This window comes from Camelus bactrianus, chromosome 1 (genome assembly GCF_048773025.1).
Source record: "Camelus bactrianus isolate YW-2024 breed Bactrian camel chromosome 1, ASM4877302v1, whole genome shotgun sequence".
Classification (NCBI taxonomy): domain Eukaryota; kingdom Metazoa; phylum Chordata; class Mammalia; order Artiodactyla; family Camelidae; genus Camelus; species Camelus bactrianus.
In genome coordinates, this window is record NC_133539.1 from 47882944 (window position 1) to 47902844 (window position 19901).

At 37.6% G+C, this 19901-nt stretch overlaps 1 long non-coding RNA gene and 1 other non-coding gene across 2 annotated transcripts; both read left to right on the plus strand.

Moving 5' to 3' along the window:
• Positions 1-693: 693 nt before the first annotated feature.
• Positions 694-18871, plus strand: LOC141577760 (uncharacterized). Its single transcript, XR_012507220.1, has 2 exons — positions 694-1073; positions 14466-18871. It is a non-coding gene; the product is annotated as an uncharacterized LOC141577760 (long non-coding RNA).
• On the plus strand, positions 11730-11833 carry LOC123613092 (U6 spliceosomal RNA). The gene has a single exon (XR_006720443.1). It is a non-coding gene; the product is annotated as a U6 spliceosomal RNA (small nuclear RNA).
• Positions 18872-19901: the final 1030 nt, after the last annotated feature.

Genomic DNA, 19901 nt, shown 5'->3' on the forward strand with positions numbered 1-19901 from the left:
TCCCCGCTGGATCATTCTTCTTATGCAAAGATGTGTTATGATCATTCATCCTTAAAAGTGTCACTGGAAAAACCCATTAACCATTCCCAGGAAATTAAAAATAGAATCTGGGTAATAAAATAAAGTCTAACCTTTTTTTCCCCCCTTTTGTCTTAGTCTTATGAGTTTCACCTGCTCATGGGGCATCATTTCAGGCCAGAGTTCCTAGTGCTAAATGGCTGCAACCAACACTTCTGTATATGGGCCGTGTGCAGAGATGCTGCATGTGGCACTTCAATCCGGAGCACAATGAGCAGCACGGCTGCACCCACCCACCAGAACTCTGGCTCCTTCCTCTCCCTGCCAACAAGAACCCTATAAAGCAGCCCTACCCTTGGCCTTTCGGGAAGACCATGTAACTCTAGAGTGTGAACTCACACCACTCCATTCTTTGATCAAAGGATGAAGCTTTCCTTTGCTTCTAAACTGAACTCCATTTTGTTTCATTGACTCAAATGAGACCAGGCAGAAGAACCCTTGTTGGGTACCTACTTGGGAGGGCCAGTAACAAAATTTTGGCGACCATGAAGGTACAGACTATGGACTTTTTACCTACACCTATCCACCAGGCTCTAGGCTTGCAGACCTCCAGGGGTCAACAATAACCTGCTCTATAGTCACTTTTGGTTTGGTAAAGGAAAGTGGCCAGCCCTGTGTGCCAAGAGGCGAGACCAGGAAAAGGCCCATTTAATAAGGAGCACCTGGCAAAATGGAATGATGCTGCTCAATCTGAGTTTAAAGAAAGGCAATGTGATGCCTAAGTGTAGAAGTGTCCCAAGGTAGGTACATGACCTCTTCTGGTCAGTGCTAGTGTCTCTGAGGTGGGATGGAGAGTTCTGTGAGCTGCTCAAAAGACCAGAAACCTCATTATTGGGAAGTCCTATGAGCTGCTGGCAAGAACAGGAAACACTCACTGTCTGACCTCTCCTCCCCTCTCTGCTTGTGAGGTGAATCTTGGGTGACTGTTTATCGACCGAGGTTCCATGAGCTCGCCTCCCTGTATCAGCACAGATACCAGCTGTCCCGGTGTTCTGGTGAGTACCCTGTGGGAATCCCATGTGTTTTCAGCTCTCAACTGGCAGGAAGTCTAAAAACTCCTCCTTTTCTCCAGAAAGAGTGAAAGAGAAGACCACCGCCGCAGACAGCTGTGCCACTCCCTAATGGACCAAGTTAGCCAGGAAATAACATGGTTAAGCTGCTCTGGATGGGAGGTAGTCCCATCTAAACTCCTGTGGGATATTCTTACTGAGGAAGGACTAACTACAGACTTAAGGGGGGCCCTGGTACATCCAAGTCCATACCATTTGGATGCCTTCCATTTTGGTCTTTGGTCTATCAGTTTGGTGCTGGTTCCAAATTTCCTGAGCCAGAAATCTTATTTGGGTCAAATCTTCTAGTATTTACATGACTAATTACCAGCCAGGGTGGAACAACCCACCAGGAAAAGTACTCCCTTTGAAGCAGGTCCCCAGTAGAGAAGGGTGCATCCAGATGCACATCCTATTTACCACTTTTGACCTGTATAACTTGAAGGCTCATAGTAAGGGATTGAGGGAAGATCCAGAGGGGTACCTGAATCTGATTAGGGGAATCTTTTAGACTCAGGAACCCACCTGGGCTGACCTCCAGAGCCTCCTCAAAGTACTCCTAACAGGGGAAGAAAAGGCCACAATTTTCAAAATCCCAAGAAAAAGCAAACAAAGAGAACAGAAACAATGCAGGTTATGCTATTTTCAGACTGGGGAGTCAAGCAGTCCTAGATAATGAACCCACCTGGGACCAATGAGACAATGGAGAAGAGGGTGAAAGACAGAGGCTGACCCATTATAAAAGTATGATCCTAAAGAGAATCCAGACAGCAGGACAGAAACCTGTCAACTGGAATAAGATACAGGAAATCAATCAGAAGCCAACAGAAAATCCTTAGCATTAGAGCACCTCAGGGAATGCCTCCATATCTACCACCACTGACCCTGAGTCATTGGAAGGGAATGCAATCTGGAGGTAGCATTTCATTTCCCAAAGTGCCCCCCAATATTAGGTGTAAACATCAGAAAATGGAAATAGAACCAGATGCCCCTACCCCTCACCTGGTCAAGGTTGCCTACCGGGCATTTAATAAGTGAAATATATAAGAGGAAAAGTCAGAGTATAAAAAGGCCTGAAGGCAAATCCACCTCCTGGCTGTTGCCCTCCAGTATTGACCATTCAGCACAGGAATCTGGCCTAATTGCCCACAGAGAGTCTCCACTCTGGTGAGTGATCCCTGAACCCCAACAAGGGATAGCAAACCAAGGAAACTAGGACCCAATCATTGTGCCATATGTAAATAAGAGGGATACTGAAAGGGAGAATGCCTTGAAAATGGAAGATTCTGGTCACTACCCTCAAAGGCAGATGATCCAAATAGATGAAGAATGATGGGGCCAGGGAGCTCCTAAGCTGGCACTCCAATTGACCCCTGAGGATCCCCAGCTGACATTGGACATAGGGGAAAAGACTGTCAAATTCTTAATTGACACCAGTGTCACTTACTTGGTTCTAAACACCAGACGAGTCACAAAAAGTGTAAAATTATGGGGCTATCAGGGAAGGGCCAAGAACAGGCATTCATAGAGCAATCAGAATGTAAACTGAGTGAACATACGCTCTCTCATTCCTTCCTTATGTCCCCAAATGCCCTATATCTCTGCTAGAAAGAGATATCTTGCATAAATTGGGGGCTACTATCCACCTAATGGGAAACAAATTGAAGACTGGCATCCCCTTAGACAAAGGGGCCTAGATGATAATGTTAATGGCTGAGGAAAAACCTCCCTGGACAGAGCAGGTTGTTCTCCCTGGAATAAATCTTGAGTAAATCAGGGACAAGGGGGACAAGTTGTAGGGGCCAGTCCTGGGATGGTCCATCTAAAACCTGGACATAATGGCCCAATAGAAAACAATATCCTCTCCCTCGGGAGGCCTTGTTGGGTATTGCCCCTGTTATACAGGCCTAACTAGCCAGGGCCTTATTAGACCATACCAGCCAGCCGGTAATCACCTCTTTCTCCCTGTAAAGAAACCCAATAGGGAATACTAAATAGAATAGGACCTTAGGGCAGTCAGTGAAGCCACCTGGGATATATATCGAGTAGTCCCTAATCCTTACACCCTGCTGGCCACTCTACCAGCAGGTAACTACCCTCACTTACCACATAAAATCCAGGAGCAAGTATTGGTATATGGCTCCCAAAATACCTCAACACATGCTCTGTTCTCCACCACTGCCACCGTCATCTACTCACCTGGACTAATGTGAGGAACCTCCTCCTGGTAATCTGTATTAGATTTAAAAGATGCCTTCTTCTATATTCCATTAGCCCCAGAGTCACAAGAATTTTTTCTTTTGAGTGGCAGGATACAAACATGAAACACAAAAAAGCAACACTGCTGGACAGTCCTGTCCCAAGGGTTCAAAAATTCCCCCACCATCTTTGGGGAAACTTAAGCTAAAGACCCAAAAGATATACCTCTGGAGGAGGGAACCCTCCTCCCATATATAAACAACATTCTATTTGCCAGCCCTACCAATGAGGCCTCTAACAAAAATACTGTAACCACCTTAAACTAGCCCATAAAGGATATAAGGTGTCCAAGAAAGAAGCTTGAATATCATAAACTAGGGTGACCTGCCTAGGCTTCATTCTCATAAAAAGTCAAAGAAGTCTACTCCAGGAAAGGAAAGAAGTCATTTGCGGCTTCACATCTCCTAAAACTAGAAGACAGCTTAGGAGTTTCCTGGGGGTGGCTGAGTTTAGTCCCATCTGGATCCCTAACTATGGTCTAATAGCTAGACCTCTACATGAAAAATTGAAAAGAAAGGATGATGATCCTTTTGAATGGGATTCAGAATGTGAAGGGGTCTTTCAAGAATTGAAAAAGCAATTACTTCAGGCCCTGGCCCTCCCAGATTTAGCTAAACACTTTGACTTCAACATTCACAAAAGGGAACTTCCCTTAGGGTATTAGCTCAAAAACAAGGATTCCTTACTCCAGTGGTTGCTTATTTCTGTAAACAATTCGGTGAAACTGCTAAGGGATGGCCTCCTTGCCTACGGGTAGTAGCAGCTACTACAACCCTGCTACAGGAGGCTGAAAATTTAATGTTTGATCAGTCAGTCACTATAGGTACTCCACACCAGGTTCAGGCTTTAGTAAGTTATAAGGGAACAGAACGGCTAACCCCCAGAAGATTGATTCAAGTTCAGTCTATGCTTTTTGACAACCCAGTGGCTACCATAAAAACCTGTCATATGCTAGATCCTGCCATCCTGCTACCCACAGGGCCCCTGGAGCATAACTACAGAAACCATAGACATGATCTATTCCAGTTGCCCCAACCTAGGAAGTGAGCCTCTCCCAAATGCCAAAGAAGAATGGTTGACAAATGGAATCAGTCTTACGAGAGAGAGAAAAAGGCTGGCAGGATACGCAGTGACCTCCCAGACCCAAGTCACAGGAGCACAAAACCTACCCCCAGGGACTTCTGCCCAAAAGGCAGAACTGATAGCCCTCACCTGAGCCTTAGAGCAGGGGACAAGGAAGATCTGAAATGTTTACATGGATTCCTGGTATGCGTATGCCATCTTACATACACACAGGCTATTATTTATAAGGAAAAAGGTATGCTTACTGCAGAGAATAAACAGGTGAAACATGGTTTAAGCATATTGAAGCTCTTAGACGCAATACAGCTTCCAAAAAAAGGTGGCATTAATTACTGCAGATGTCACTAAAAGGGGAATGCTGAGGTAATAAAGAGAAACAACAAGGCGGGGACACAACTGCCAAAATGGCGCCCCTAGAAGCAGTAATTTGGCAACTACCCCACATACCTTGAAGGCCAGATTCATCCAGTTACTCCCCAATCTACACAAAGGAAGAATTAGACCTGCGACCATGAGCACGAGCAGCACAGCTGTGTCTGCCCTGTGAGAGCTCCGCCCCTTCCCCACTGCCAAGATCCCTATTAAGCAGCCCGCCCATGGGCTTTGCAGAGAGCATGTGCTATAGAGTGCAAGCTCACACCTCTCCAGTCTCTGATAAAAGAATAAAGCTTTTCTTTGCTTCTAAACCAAACTCGGTCTCATTCTATTGGCACAAATGACCTTGGGCAGAAGGACCCTTGCTGGAGACCGACTTGGGAGGGTAGGTAACAAAAGCAAAGCCAAATAGAATATCCCCTGACCTTATAATCCCCTCCAGTTATTGTACAAATTGTCTTTTCTCCCTTAGGGTAAAACATTACAAAAACTTTCTACACACATTGTTTCTACTTCTTCACCTTCTATTAGCTTCTCACTCTGTGTCAGTCTCAACAATAACCTGAAAATCCTACATGCTAAGGTTACCAATAACATCCACTTCTCTGACATCATCTTACTTGACCATGCAGAAGCACTGACACCACTGTATACTGTCTCATTGCTGAATTACTCTCCTCTTAGCTTCCCTGACATCATTTTCTAGTCTGGCCACTCTATTTTAGTCTCCTTTGCCTGCTCCTCATCTGAATGCTAGAAATCCACCAGGATCTCTTTTCTCCCTACACATTTTCTTTGGGTTATCTCATCTATTTATGTATATTTTAAGACCATCTATGCTGACAACTCACAAATTTATGTATCTTTTTCACCCTCTGAGCCCCCATGATTGTATATCCAGCTACCCACTTGATATCTCTTAGCAATTTTACATGTTATCTTAATTTACCAAAATAACTCTTGATTTTTTTCCCCAGGGCATGGTAATTGAATGAGAAGACTAAGCTTGCAAATAGAACCCCAACAAAACAGGGGAAACCCCTGCCCCCAGATTTTTAAGAAATAAATTTAATATTTAATATTTTAAAATAAAACTATATAGGTAGTCATCAGGGTTGGAATTTGATTAGACATCTTCTCATTTATGTTATAACAGCATTGTTTTTATTTTGTATTATGTTTAGAGAAAAGAGGCAATCCAGTATTTTTACTGCATGAGACCTCTTAATCCTCCTAATCTGCCCTCACCCATGCCCGGTTTTCCACATTTCAGCAAACGCATCAGCACTGTCATCCATTTGGTTTCAAAGTTAGAAACCTGAATTTCATCCTCGGTAACTTCCCTCACTTACCACATAAAATCCAGGAGCAAGTATTGGTATATGGCTCCCAAAATACCTCAACACATGCTCTGTTCTCCACCACTGCCACCGCCATCTACTCACCTGGACTAATGCGAGGAACCTCCTTACTGCATGTTCCACTCCATGCTTGCTCCCACCTAATACATTCTCCACTCAACAGGCAGAATGTCCTTTTAAAAATACAAAATATTACTCCCTTGATGATTTCTCATTGTTCTTCAATTGTAATTTCAACTCCATGCCATGGCTTTTAGGGCCCTGCTTGCTCTGGTCACTATACTTTTTACAACCACACCCGGACACCAGATCACATTTCAGCCCTAGCTTGATCCTTCCCACCGTTTGGTCTCAACATTCTTCACTGACATCCTCTCAGAGAAATCATATAATTAGAATCTGCTCTCTAGTTTTCTACCACTTCACCCTGTTTGTTACCACAATTTATAATTTTTTATTTGTTTGTTTGCTTCCTCTTTAACTACCTCAATTAGACTATAAACTGACTAAGAGCAGCTGACTTGTCTGTTTTCTTTTCTCTGGATTTTCCTATGTCTGACACATAGCAAAGAATCAAAAAATTAATGATGAATTATGGATTCTACCCATAAGTTAACTGAAGGCTCAGCCAATCCTGTGACAACAGAAACAACTGAGCCATGACTTGTTTACTTTTGATCATGGGACCCAGTAAAGTCAAGCCTGTGGACTGCTCTTAGTAAATGACAATGGAATGGATGAACAAATGAATGAGCAAGTGACTCTGGTCGTCTGTTTCCTAATCAATAAAATGAGGACAATCATATACAAGTTCACTCAAGCTATAAATTTCAAGACCCCTGAAAGTCTTAACAGACAAATTTTTAAATGACAGATGAGCTTTAGCCACAAGGCTGGATGCTGCTTTTAGAAGCTTCCTAACAAGTGTTGTCCTTAAAGTGCTGTAGATGGATTACCAGGAATTCAGTACAGCAAAGTCATCTTCCTGTCTTCATCCTGTTTGGAAAACTGAGTGATATTTCATTATCTACTTTATATGAAAATGAGGGTAAAAAAAGAAAGTGGGGATGTTTGATCTCAATATGAAATTCACCAGTACTTTATAAAAACTGATGAGATCAAGGTGTTTACAGTTTGTACTACGATCCAAAAGAACACTTAATAAAGCATCTATTGCAAAGTAAGTATTCAATAAATGGTAGTATATATAAATTTTCTATATATATTGATATATACACCAAATTCACATGGTCTAAGACACAGGAGATATTTCAAACATAAAAATACGAAAATGTGGTGTTTTAAATCTTCTAGCCCAGTTCTGTCTGAAGAAGAAACATCACAGACAGTTTTAAAAAATAATTTAAAAGCACAGATTTGGCCTTCCTAAGTGTTCACACTTTCTGTTTTGCTATTCTGATGAAGATGGCATATTAAGGAGGGTGGGTAAGTTGACAAAATTCAATAAGACATTTAACAGCTTCTGATGTATTCTGACCCAGGGTTTCTCAGAATTAATATTCTAGCATCCATGGAATCTCGTATTAGGCTTTAGTAAATCTATTTGATATGATAAAATTCAATCACACACTAAATGCAGCATGGCATTTAGACTGTTAATTTCAGTACCTCTGTAAATGGTGGATATTTGCTCCAAATAACCTATCATATTGAATAAAAATTGTTTTCTAAGGCATTTTTCTCACTAGTGTCTACTGAATTAGTGGTCAAATATTAAACCATTAAAATCATCTATTAGAAGCTAGGAAGCATACAACCCAAGATGGAATAAACTTGGTAATCATTTTGACAAGGGCGAAATTGAAGTAAGAGAGCTTGCTTAATCCACGGAACAAAATGTGAGGAAGTGTGATAAAGACACGGCCCTTCAGCACTGTGCTCCACCAAATACTTGCGTCTTGGACTGACGAAATGGATCCACCATAAGCAACCTCACTCCATGTGGGGATCTGTAGTCAGCTAAGCTTTGAACAAGCTGGCACTCAGTCTCTACTTAGGCACAGGCACACAGTCTAAAATCTGCTCTTAGGCACAGATGCATTGGCATAAAATCTGTCTGTAAGCCCAGAAAGTGGGAATTTTGGCTATAGTTACATAATATATCATTCCAACAAAGTGATTGAAACTGCATGAGGTGGGCAAATTTGATAAAATACAGCAGGCAGAGCAGGAAGAATTCAGACGTTGTTGGCAACAGATACAGAGTTTTAAGGAGAAAAAAAAATTCTTTGTGTGGAAATTTTCTGGAAAAATGTATACCAAACTATTAACATTAGTTATCTCTTAGAGAAATGATTATTGGAAATTTTTAAAGTATGTATTTCTATCATTTTTATTTTTAAAAAAACATTATATGATAAGGGAAAATGCAAATAATTGGAAAGCAATAAAAAATGCCACCCCCCATAATCTATGCACCAGCAATCAATTCTCAGATCTTTACTTTCAGATCACTGGATGGGAAATCTGAATTTCTTCCTTTTGACTTCCACTTACAAGAAATATTATATTATTTCCCTCACTAATGTTAAAAGATCCCTTTACAGAGCAAACTTCCCACAAAGTAGATGTGCCTAATATTCAACGTTAGGCTGAATCGTGCATACAAAATAAAGACTTGTAGTTCATCTTCCATGAAACAGAATATGCCTTAAACCAAAAGTCCTAGGAGGACAAATGATTTTATTAACTAAATTGTTTAGCTAATACCGGATGGTGCTTTTCACCTGCCACAGCAATTAAAACGTCTCTAATAAAATACGATTGAGATAAATTATAGTCCTTTTTTCAGAGCTCATCAGAGAAGATCTAGTTTATAGCATTGACTATAACATGTTAAAAAAGTCTCTATTTGAAAGCTAATTCCATGATAAATTTTAATCATACGGATAGAACTAGCTTCAAAGCTATATTAATTATACATTAAAGCTCTATATACAAACTCGTACATTACAGCACAGCCAGAACATGTAAGATATAGTCTGAACCAAATTAAAATATGCCGATTTCCTCAGCAGTTATTTGCTTTTGATATACTGTAGTTATTTCAGTCCATTCTTTATAAACGTTCATTTACTGCTGTGCTTTCTCAGCCATTTTGCTTCCCTAGAGAGAACTACAGGCTTTGGTTGACTTCATGGCATGATTTTCTACTTTTTCAGATTACAAAGTAGATATTCATCCAAGATAAATATCTTTACAATAGGGGTGAAAGTTGCTTGCAGGTTTCACCTCCTTATCCAAAGTCTGTCCACCCCACCCACTGCAGTTCCTAGTCTCATCCTCTTATTATTCTCTAGTTTTCATCCCTGTCATCAACACAGGTCAAGTCACTAGAGTCCCTGTAAGTACTGGCATACATTCCCTGTTTCAAAAACAGCCCAGAGCAGGAGTCTGTCAGCAAACTTACCAATCTTTGACAAGATAAGAAGCTTGTTTCATATTTAAATAAACATTCCATTCACCATCTAGAAAGTCTTGGTACCAAGAAAAGGTCAAGTGAATTGAATAGTGTGCTTAGTGTTGTCACTGAGTATTACATACATGTAATACCTTATGCAGTAAAAAATTCAAATGAAAATTTGTATACTGAAAATTTAGCCTATTTCATTTCTTCTTTCCTTTGGTTTCCTAGTTTCATTCCCTGGAGGTAACTTGATCATTTTACAGGTATTCAATGCATATAAAAGCATACATGTGTAAAACAAATAACAACAAAAAAACAAGTACTGTACACCATATTTGTTATTTTACTTATCATATATTGGAAATTGTCCAAAATCAATACACATAGAACAGATTCATTCTTTAAAAGGCTGCATAGAATCCCATGTCATACCTGTACATAATTTATTTAACCAGTGTCCTAATATAGATATTTATGCTGCTTCCAATCTTTTTGCTATTTCAAACAGTGCTATGACGTATATCCTTGTATGTTGGTCATTTAAGACATGGAATGTGTATCTGTGGATAAATTCCCAGAGTAGTATTGCAGGATCAAAGAATATGTGCATTTGTAATTATGATGAGATATTGCTAATTAGCCTTTACAGAGTTACACCAAATTATATACCTAATAGCAGTGTATTGGATACTTACTTTCTCACACCCCTTTCTACACAGTTTGCTGTGAAAATTCTTTTATCTTTGCCAAACTAACAAGGGGAAATAGCACTTCACTTTAGTTTTAATTTTAAGATTAATTTTTTCCTATTATGTATTAAGTGAATACCTTTTCATATGTTAAGACCCATTTATATTTCCTTTGTTACCAACTGTTTTTTATCTTCTGTCCATTTCTTGTACAATTATTGGTCTTTTTCTCACATATTTGTTTATATATGCTGAGAAATACATCCTTTGGTCTATATCATGAGTTGCAGACAAAATATTTTTCCATGGCTTTTCATTTGTGTTTTTTCCTTTGTTTATAATATTTAAGTGACAAGATAATTTTATTTCAATTTTATGTGGTCAAATTAGTCTATCTTTTCATTTAAGACTTCTGAGTTTTGGAAAAAAAAAAAAAAAGACTTCTGAGTTTTGGATTAAGCCTAGAAATGTCTTCCCAATCTTGAAATTTTACACACACACATACACATACATAGCTGTGTGTATACATATATAATATTTATATAATATATTTGTATTTTTATTTTTCTATTTAAATACTTGAAACATTTGGAATTTGGGGGTAAGAAATGAGGTAAGAGTTCAAAAATAATTTTACTTTCCAGATTACTATCCAGTTGTCCCAATACCATTTATTAAATAATTAATCACTTACCCACTGATTTGCTATGCCATTCTTGCCATACACTAATATCCAAAATGTATTTGGGTTTACTTACAGACTTTCTTGTCTATTCCATTTATCTGCACGTCTATTCATGCATTATTATTAATTAATGCAATTACTATAATTCTATATTTTAAAATATGGAAGGGATTGTAAATTGTTACTTTTCTTTGCTCAGAATTTTCTTGAGTATTTTTTACTATTTTCCATGTATATCAATCTTTCCATTTCAAAATGCAAATGAACAAAGAAATAACAGTCTTAATGTATTTATTATATAGAATTAAGTTTATTACTTACATTAGTAAGAGGTGACATCTTTATAATATTGAATTTTTTTGTTTAAGGAAATGTATTTTTTCCTTGTTTGTATAGAGTTTGCATATTTCTTGTTAAATTTATTTCTATAAAAATTTTTTGATATTGTAAATGTGATCTTTTCTTCCATTATATCTTCCTATTGGTTATTGTCTGTACTTACGAAAGCTGTTTGCTGTTGATTATTGTACTCAACCATTTATAAATTCCTTTACTGATTGTTACAATTTTTAGTTAATTCTTTTGTATATTCATGTAAACAAGTATAAAATTTATAAATAACGAAAATTTTACATCCCTTTTCAAATGTATATGCCTCATTCTCTCCTCTTTAATTGTAGTGGCAAGTACCTTCCGAACCGTATTTTAAAAAAGTAGTAACGAGTGCTCACTTGAGCAACACAAATACTAAAATTTGATTGATACAGAGATTAGCATGGCCCCTGAACAAGGATGACACAGAAATTTGTGATATATTCCATATGTTTTCTCCTCAGGCATGGGAAACAAAAATAAAAATAAACAAAAGGGACTACATCAAACTAAGATTTTGCACAGCAAAGGAAACCAGCAACAAAATGAAAGGGCAGCCTATTGAATGAGAGAAGATATTTAAGTATCAACTATATCCAATAAAGGGTTGATATCTAAACTATAGTAAGAATTCATACAACTTAATATCAAAAAAACAAGCAACCTGATTAAGAAAATGTCTGAGTTGGGGGGTGGGTATAGCTCAGTGGTAGAGTGTGTGCTTAGCACACATGAGGTCCCGGGTTCAACCCCCAGTACCTTCATTTAAAAAAAAAAAAAAGTCTGAATACACATTTTTCTACAGATGGCCAATAGACATGTGAAAAGATGCTCAATATCACTAATCATCAGGGAAATGCAAATCAAAACCATAGTGAGCTACCACATCACACCTGTCAGAACGGCAATTATCAAAAAGACAAGAAACAGGTGTTGATATGGATGAGGTGAAAAGGAACCCTTGTTTGTGGGATTGTAAACTGGGGCAGTCACTACGGAAAACAGTATGAAGTTTCCTCGAAAAATTAAAAATAGAACTGTCATATGATCCAGCAATTTTACTTCTTGGTCTTTATCCAAAGAAACCAAAAATACTAATTTGAAAAGCTATATGCACCCTAGTGTTCAGCGTAGCATTATTTACAATTGCCAAGATATGGAAGAAGCCATCAATAGATTAATGGATAAAGATTTGTTACATATATACAATGGAATACTACTCAGCCATAAAAAGAATGAAATTTGTCATTTGTGACAACATAATGGATCTAAAAAGTAGTATGCTAAGTGAAATACGTAAGACAGAGAAGGACAAACACTGAATGATTTCACTTGTGTGTGGAGTCTATAAAACAAAACAAACAAAACAAAATGAAAAAAGACTCAGAGAACAAACTGGTGGTTACTGGGAGGTGGGAGGCAAAATAGGTGAAGGGATTATAAAATAAGCCAGGAGGATGTACTATACAACATAAAGAATATGGTCAATAATATCATAATAACTTTGTATGAGGACAGATGGTTACTAGATTTCTCATGATGATCATTTCATAATGTACACAAATGTCAAATCACTATGTAGTATACCTGGAATTACCGTATTACTCTGTATCAACTATACTTCAATTTAAAAAAAAAAAGAAAAAATAGTAACAGTGCACACTCTGACTTTGTTCTTGACATTATGGGGATTTTCTCACTGTGTTTTCATTAAACATGATGCTGGCTTTTAGATGGTAACTATTAGTTTAAAATGTGGCCATACAGTCCCTAGTTTATTGAGGTTTTTTACAATACTTGATTGGTATGATTATATCATTTCTCTTATTCGTCCTCCTCCAGGTGAATTATGCTAAAAGAGTTGCTGATGTTGAATTATTTTTCCATTTCTGGAATAAGCCAGTACTATTATCCCCACCATGTTCAGTCACTGTCTAGGGGGCAGCCCAGGGGAAGAAAGTATGATTTTGGTATTAACACCATGGTGGCTTTAAAGGGGTTGGCAGCTGGAGTCTGGCATCACCTGTGCTCCTCACAGCAGAATCTCTTAAAGAAGATTTGGAGCAGCACATTTCTACAGCTACCACATAAGTCAATAAAGGACTAGAAGTCAGAAAACTTGAGCTCCAAAACTATCACAGCCAACAAGTTATCAGTGTTATCTTAAGTCAGGTAATGTGCCCTCTGAGACTCACCTTTTCCTTGCTTTATATAGATAGGCATAATAACAAAACACATGCATTTAAAGGGATTGAAAGAGATTCTGGTACACAGTGTGCTATAAATGCTAGCACACTTCAGGGAGGAGCCCCAGAACCTGGAAAGTAATAACAGCTGCCATTTCTTGAGCACTTACTACATGCCAGGCAGTCTGTGTTGGCAAAGAGACAAGATCAAAAGGGAAGAGAGAAGGAAAAAGGAAGGAATTGTGGCATTTAATTGCTGTTACCACCTTGAGCAATTTACATTAAAGAAGGAAACTCTCTAGCATGTAGATTTTGCTAGAACAAAAAGAGAGACTTATAAGGAAGAAGTAAAGTAAGCCAAAAAAAATTCCTTGCTGGTTGTGTTAAGTTTACTGAGAAGGAAAGGAAGCAAGGATTTAGGGTGTCAGTAATGTTCAGAATAGAGTGGGCCCTTAGTTGGAGCTTTCATTTGGCTCTACTGCCTGGGTCCCCTGGTGGCAGGATGGCTGAACGCTATCAACAGATACAGAGCAAGGATTTACCATAGTCCAACATAACCTCTGATCCTGTACCTTCCACTTACTAAATATGAACAAAATCCTTAACTTTCTAGTCTTCGTCTTTGAAAGGAGTTGTTCTGAGAAATAAATCAGATAATTTATGTGAAGCACTTGACAGAGAATAGTTACTTAATAAGTATGGCTATATTATTAAAGCATAACTCACGTTTTACAATAACCTAAGTTTTATGTATAAAACTATTCGCAGAAACAATGTTAATTTTTAATAAGTATTGATAGCCACCAAAAATATTTTTCATGAAATTTAACCTTAGAATTTGGGGGGAAAATCACATAAGCTACAATGGTTTTCAATAACTACATTTATGCTCTAATTGCAGATTTGACCTTCCACTGAAAAAAATTTAAAAGACCATTTTTTAAATGAAGTCATCCCCAATGGAAATGCTAACTGAAAGGATCCTTTTAAAATAAATACTCTCCAAAAGCTACTCATTTTCCAACTCGTAAGTCACATGTAATGGTTGAAAATATGAGAACCTAAGCCACAAATACCCAGTCATTATGTTAAGATGGTCTTTTATGTAAACATGAATCAGCACATACCAACAGACTATAGTAGTCAATTCTGAGGGACGGAAGTTCTTGTTTCAATGGATGAAATACGCATGCTTTTGGAAAATTCAAATGTGAACTTTTCCTTAACCTAAGAAATTTCTTCTGATCTGAAAGGATAGCATAGATCAGGTTAAAAGCTTGCATATCTTTATGCACCAAATCTTTAAAAAGCAAAGACCACGGTTGATATAAGATGGTTTCTAGAGAGAAAGCATTTTTGTACAGCCTTGTAAATGTTTCCATTCACATGGAACAACTCCAGCTGCTTTCAAAAATCAACAAATGATAAGCAGAAGGAAGATGGAAAGAAATAACAGCATTTTTATGATGTCCAACTGATAAACACTGGGTTCCATATATATTATGTTAAGCATTGTTGAGCACAGAATTAACATCATTTGTAATGCAGTGAAATAAGGCAGCTGAGGCAAATGCAGAAAGGTCTCCAATACGTTGCTTTGATGAGCTAAACTGACACTGCCAGGTTATATATTCACAAAAAAATATGAATGAAGGGTCAAATAATTCATTTTTTCCTGGATGTATGTTCATAGACTGTGACTAGAGCTCTCAAACACTTTTCATCCTGTTATCTATCTAGTTTGATAATCTTATCTTTCTACGAACCATACTTTTCACAGTGTATCTAATTACCTAGAATGGATCCAAAAACAGTCATAATCCTGCATTTGAGTACTTAAAGTATCATAAGCAAAAGATAAATCTTTTCCTTGATAAAAATTTGGAGGCACAAATTTACAAAAGAAGTCACAAACTACTGAATGTCTCCAATGTTTTTAAGTACTGGGCAAGCACTCAAAATATGTCATTAACTCAAGTCAACAAACATTTACTGAGCTCATACTCTTTGATAAGCAGGCACTCTACTAAGTGTTGAAGACATAAAGGTTATAAAGATATCACAGTCTAGTAGCAGTGACAGGTATACGCAGATGCAACTGCGATACAACAAGAAATGCAAGTGATAGAAGAGGGTCCTGGTGTATAGTGGGAATAAAGAGGAGGGGAAGTGTCCAGAGACAAGGAATTTTACCTTATCTAGTGGAAGAGTAGCTTCTCAGAGGAGATGATAACCACACTGAGACCTCAGAAATGAATAATGCTTGATTTTCATAATAATCTGTATTAATAGTCCTAAGTAGGGTAACATAATTATTCTCATTTTATATCTGAGGAAATGGATGTACCCTGACTCAGAGATAATAACTGGCAGGGCCAAGTCTACCTGATTCCAGTGTCATACATTTTGTATTGCCTCCGAAAGTCATGAAAAATACTCTGTATGTCTCACCAAGTCACAAAATTTTCACTATTATTTATCTCATTTAGCAATTCCAACACACCAGCCCCTTCTTACAATTCTCACCATAATCAGCTAAAAGAATATATAGTAATTGCTGGCTTATATTTCGTATCTCTCTTAGAAATTCTCATGAAAACCCAAGATACTACAGTTATCGCAGAGCAAAGTAGATATGCAAATATAAACCTGTCACTGAGAAGAAAGGAAACTCTATTAAGACCTTTATAATAAGTGTAATAAGTGTCTGGAAACATTTCCTTTAATTGACCAAATAATCTCAACTGTAATCAGAGGGGGAGGCAGCAGTCTAAATATATGGAGCTTACTTACCTCTCCTCACAACGTGATACAACAGGATTTTCTTGATCTTTTGCCTACTTTTATAAAAGAATTAGGGGACAGCTTTATTTTCAACCTACTATAGCCTCCAACTGAAAAAGACTATGTAAGAGCTGTGGGAATTTAACAGCCATACTGAGTAGGAAAAATTCACTTTCTTATGTGTCTCCCCTTTACTGCTCACACAGAATACTTCACTTCTGATGCTAATGGTCACCAAACATGTGGGGGTTTTTCCCACAATAAGCAATTGTGTGATACCAACTGGGTGTCCCACAATTTAACCCAATTCTGACACTATCTACCTAGAAATATTAGCAGATCCATAGTTTGAGGGCTTAGTCCCACAAGACTGCCTCCCCCACCCCAATTCTAATAGCAAATCCAGGTTCTCAACTGGGTTTCTGACCTATCAGCTATAAATCAGAGGTTCCCAAAACCCTCACCTCAGGTTCAATTAATTTGCTAGAGTGGCTCACAGAACTAAGGAAAACAGTGTACTTGCTGTTTATCGGTTTATTATAAAAGGATATGAAAAAGGATACAGATGAACATTTAAATGAAAGAGATATGTAGGCCAAGGTAGGTGGGAAGGAGCACAGGCAGAGCTTCCATGCCCTCTCCCAGACCACCACCCTACCAGAACCTCCAAGTATTCGCCAACCCAGAAGCTCTCCAAATTCACACTTAGGGATTTTTATGTAAGCATCATTATATAGGCATGATGGATCATTAACTGCATTTCCAGCTCCTCTCCCTCCTCTGGAGAATGGAGAGTAGGGTTGAAAATTCCAAGTTTTTTCAGGGGTAGATATAGCTCAGTGGTAGGGCATGTGCTTAGTATGCACAAGGTCCTGAGTTCAATCCCCAGTACCTCCATTAAAAAAAAAAAAGAAAGAAAGAAAGAAAAGAAAATTCCAAGTTTCTAATCATGGCTTGATCTTATGGTGACCAGCCCCCATCCAGGAACACACAAGAGTTACTTTACTAGAACAAAAGGCAGGTAAATATATATATATAGAGAGAGAGAGACTCTATTACCTCACACATCCTAATCACCTAGTGCTAGCGGCTCATGGTATTTCAAATTTAGCTATCCATGGAAGCACACTAAGATATGTCATCAAAATCATCACCATCAAGCCATAAAATAAGGGATCTGGGGGGAATCCACAGATGCATTCATTTAACAGATATTTACTGATGATGTCCTATGTGCTAGGCAACGTGCTATCCACTAAAGGAATTAAAGTTTTACACGTCATATTGCCTGGCCTTAGGAATTTGCCATCAATGGAGGGAGACAATTACAATATAAATGTATATGCTCCAGTCCACTCATTTTACACATATGGAAAGGAGGGAAAAAAAATAGTTTGTTAAACTTTGATTATGCATTGTTGATAGGAGTGGAAATTGATGTACCTTTTTTTGGAAGACAGTTTGGGAATGCTTTTTAAATTTGCAAATGTTCTTATTCTTTGACAAAGCAATTCTAAACAGAAATGTATCCTTCAGATGTACTTGCAGAAGTTTCAAAGACATGTGTTTGAGAATATACAATTTTGACTGTAGTAGAGAAACACTGGGAACAATCTAAATGTCTATCAATAAGTGATTGAATAAAGAATACTGTGCAGCAATTTAAAAGATGAAATAGATTCAACATAATGTAAACACAGGAGTTTATTCAAGATCTATTGATATACGAAAAAACAGCAGGGATAATATAGTTCTTTCTTTGTTTAAGAAGGAAAAAAAAATCAGCACAAGTAAATGTTTAGAAAAATAAGTATCACTATGGAAACCAGTGTGGAGATTTCTCAAAAGACTAGGAATAGACTTACCATATGACCCAGGAATCCCACTCCTGGGCTTGTATCCAGAAGGAAATCTACTTCAGGATGACACCTGCACCCCAATGTTCATAGCAGCACTATTTACAATAGCCAAAACATGGAAACAGCCTAAATGTCCATCAACAGGTGACTGGATAAAGAAGATGTGGTATATTTATACAATGGAATACTACTCAGCCATAAAAACCGACAACATAATGCCATTTGCAGCAACATGGATGCTCCTGGAGAATGTCATTCTAAGTGAAGTAAGCCAGAAAGAGAAAGAAAAATACCGTATGAGATCGCTCATATGTGGAATCTAAAAAACAAAAACAAAAACAAAAACAAAAACAAAGCGTAAATACAGGACAGAAATAGACTCACAGACAGAGAATACAGACTTGTGGTTACCGGGGGGTGGAGGGTGGGAAGGGATAGCCTGGGATTTCAAAATTGTAGAATAGATAAACAAGATTACACTGTATATAGCACAGGGAAATATACACAAAATGTTATGGTAACTCACAGAGAAAAAAATGTGACAATGAGTGTGTATATGTCCATGAATGACTGAAAAATTGTGCTGAACACTGGAATTTGACACATTGTAAAATGATTATAAATCAATAAAAAATGTTAAAAAGAAAAAGAAATAGAAAAATAAGTATCAGGGAAATGCACACCAAACTAAATAATGGCTACAGATAGTTTCTATCTTTTATGTTAATATTTGCCATGCTAGATTTTTTCCTAAATAAAAATGTGTTCAACTAAGTTGATGTGCTTTGTAAACACTGTATCTATCCAAAAAATTGACATTTCTAGGTTTTTATATTTATGAACATTCTTTGAAAACTGTAATGCCTTAATAAATTGTGGGATTATCTATTTGTATGATTGCCAAATAATATTAGACGTTCTTTTGAGGTACTCTGAAGGAGAATATACTTATGCAGAAAAAACAATTTTAAAACAATTAAAAATAACATTAAGAATTAGGATAATAACATAGTTTCCTAGTTTCCTTCAAGCATTCTTGAACTTTAATCCAGGTCTCTGGAGTCTTGGTCTAGTTCTTTTTCTATGCAGTTATCTCTTGCCTATGGGTAATCTGTTAAAAGCTTTTGCTCAAAGGCAAAACCTCTTCTAAGCAACACTAATTCTCAGGGCAGAAAATGCAAATACTGGAGTGTTTCTATGAATGGAAAAGAAAGCTTCTATTACTGCTAATAAGCACTTGTGATAACACACTGTGGAAACTGTAAACTTTATGCCATAAGCAAGTAAAACTGAAACAACCAGTGAGTTAGCCAGTCAATATGGAGGCCTCACAATTAACCAGAACTCACAGTTACCAATGCCTTTGTGAGCGATTTCTATACAAAGTAATCACAATCTTATACAAATAAAATATTTAATTCTAGCTGAAAGAAAATATAATATGAAGGTCCCCTCTTCCCCAAACAGAATACTTTATCAAACTGAGATCAGAAATTCAATGTGTAAGAATAAGGGGAATGATTGGACAACTAAAGTTCCCATGCGTCTGAGCAAACTGCAGCCAGGCTCTGAGCTCATCTGAAGGCGAAGTCTGCGTGAACAGCAAAATCAAGTGTAAAACTACCTAACAGGGGCTTTGATGTATGCTGAGTGTTCTATTTGCAAATTCATAGAATTCACACACCATAAATTGA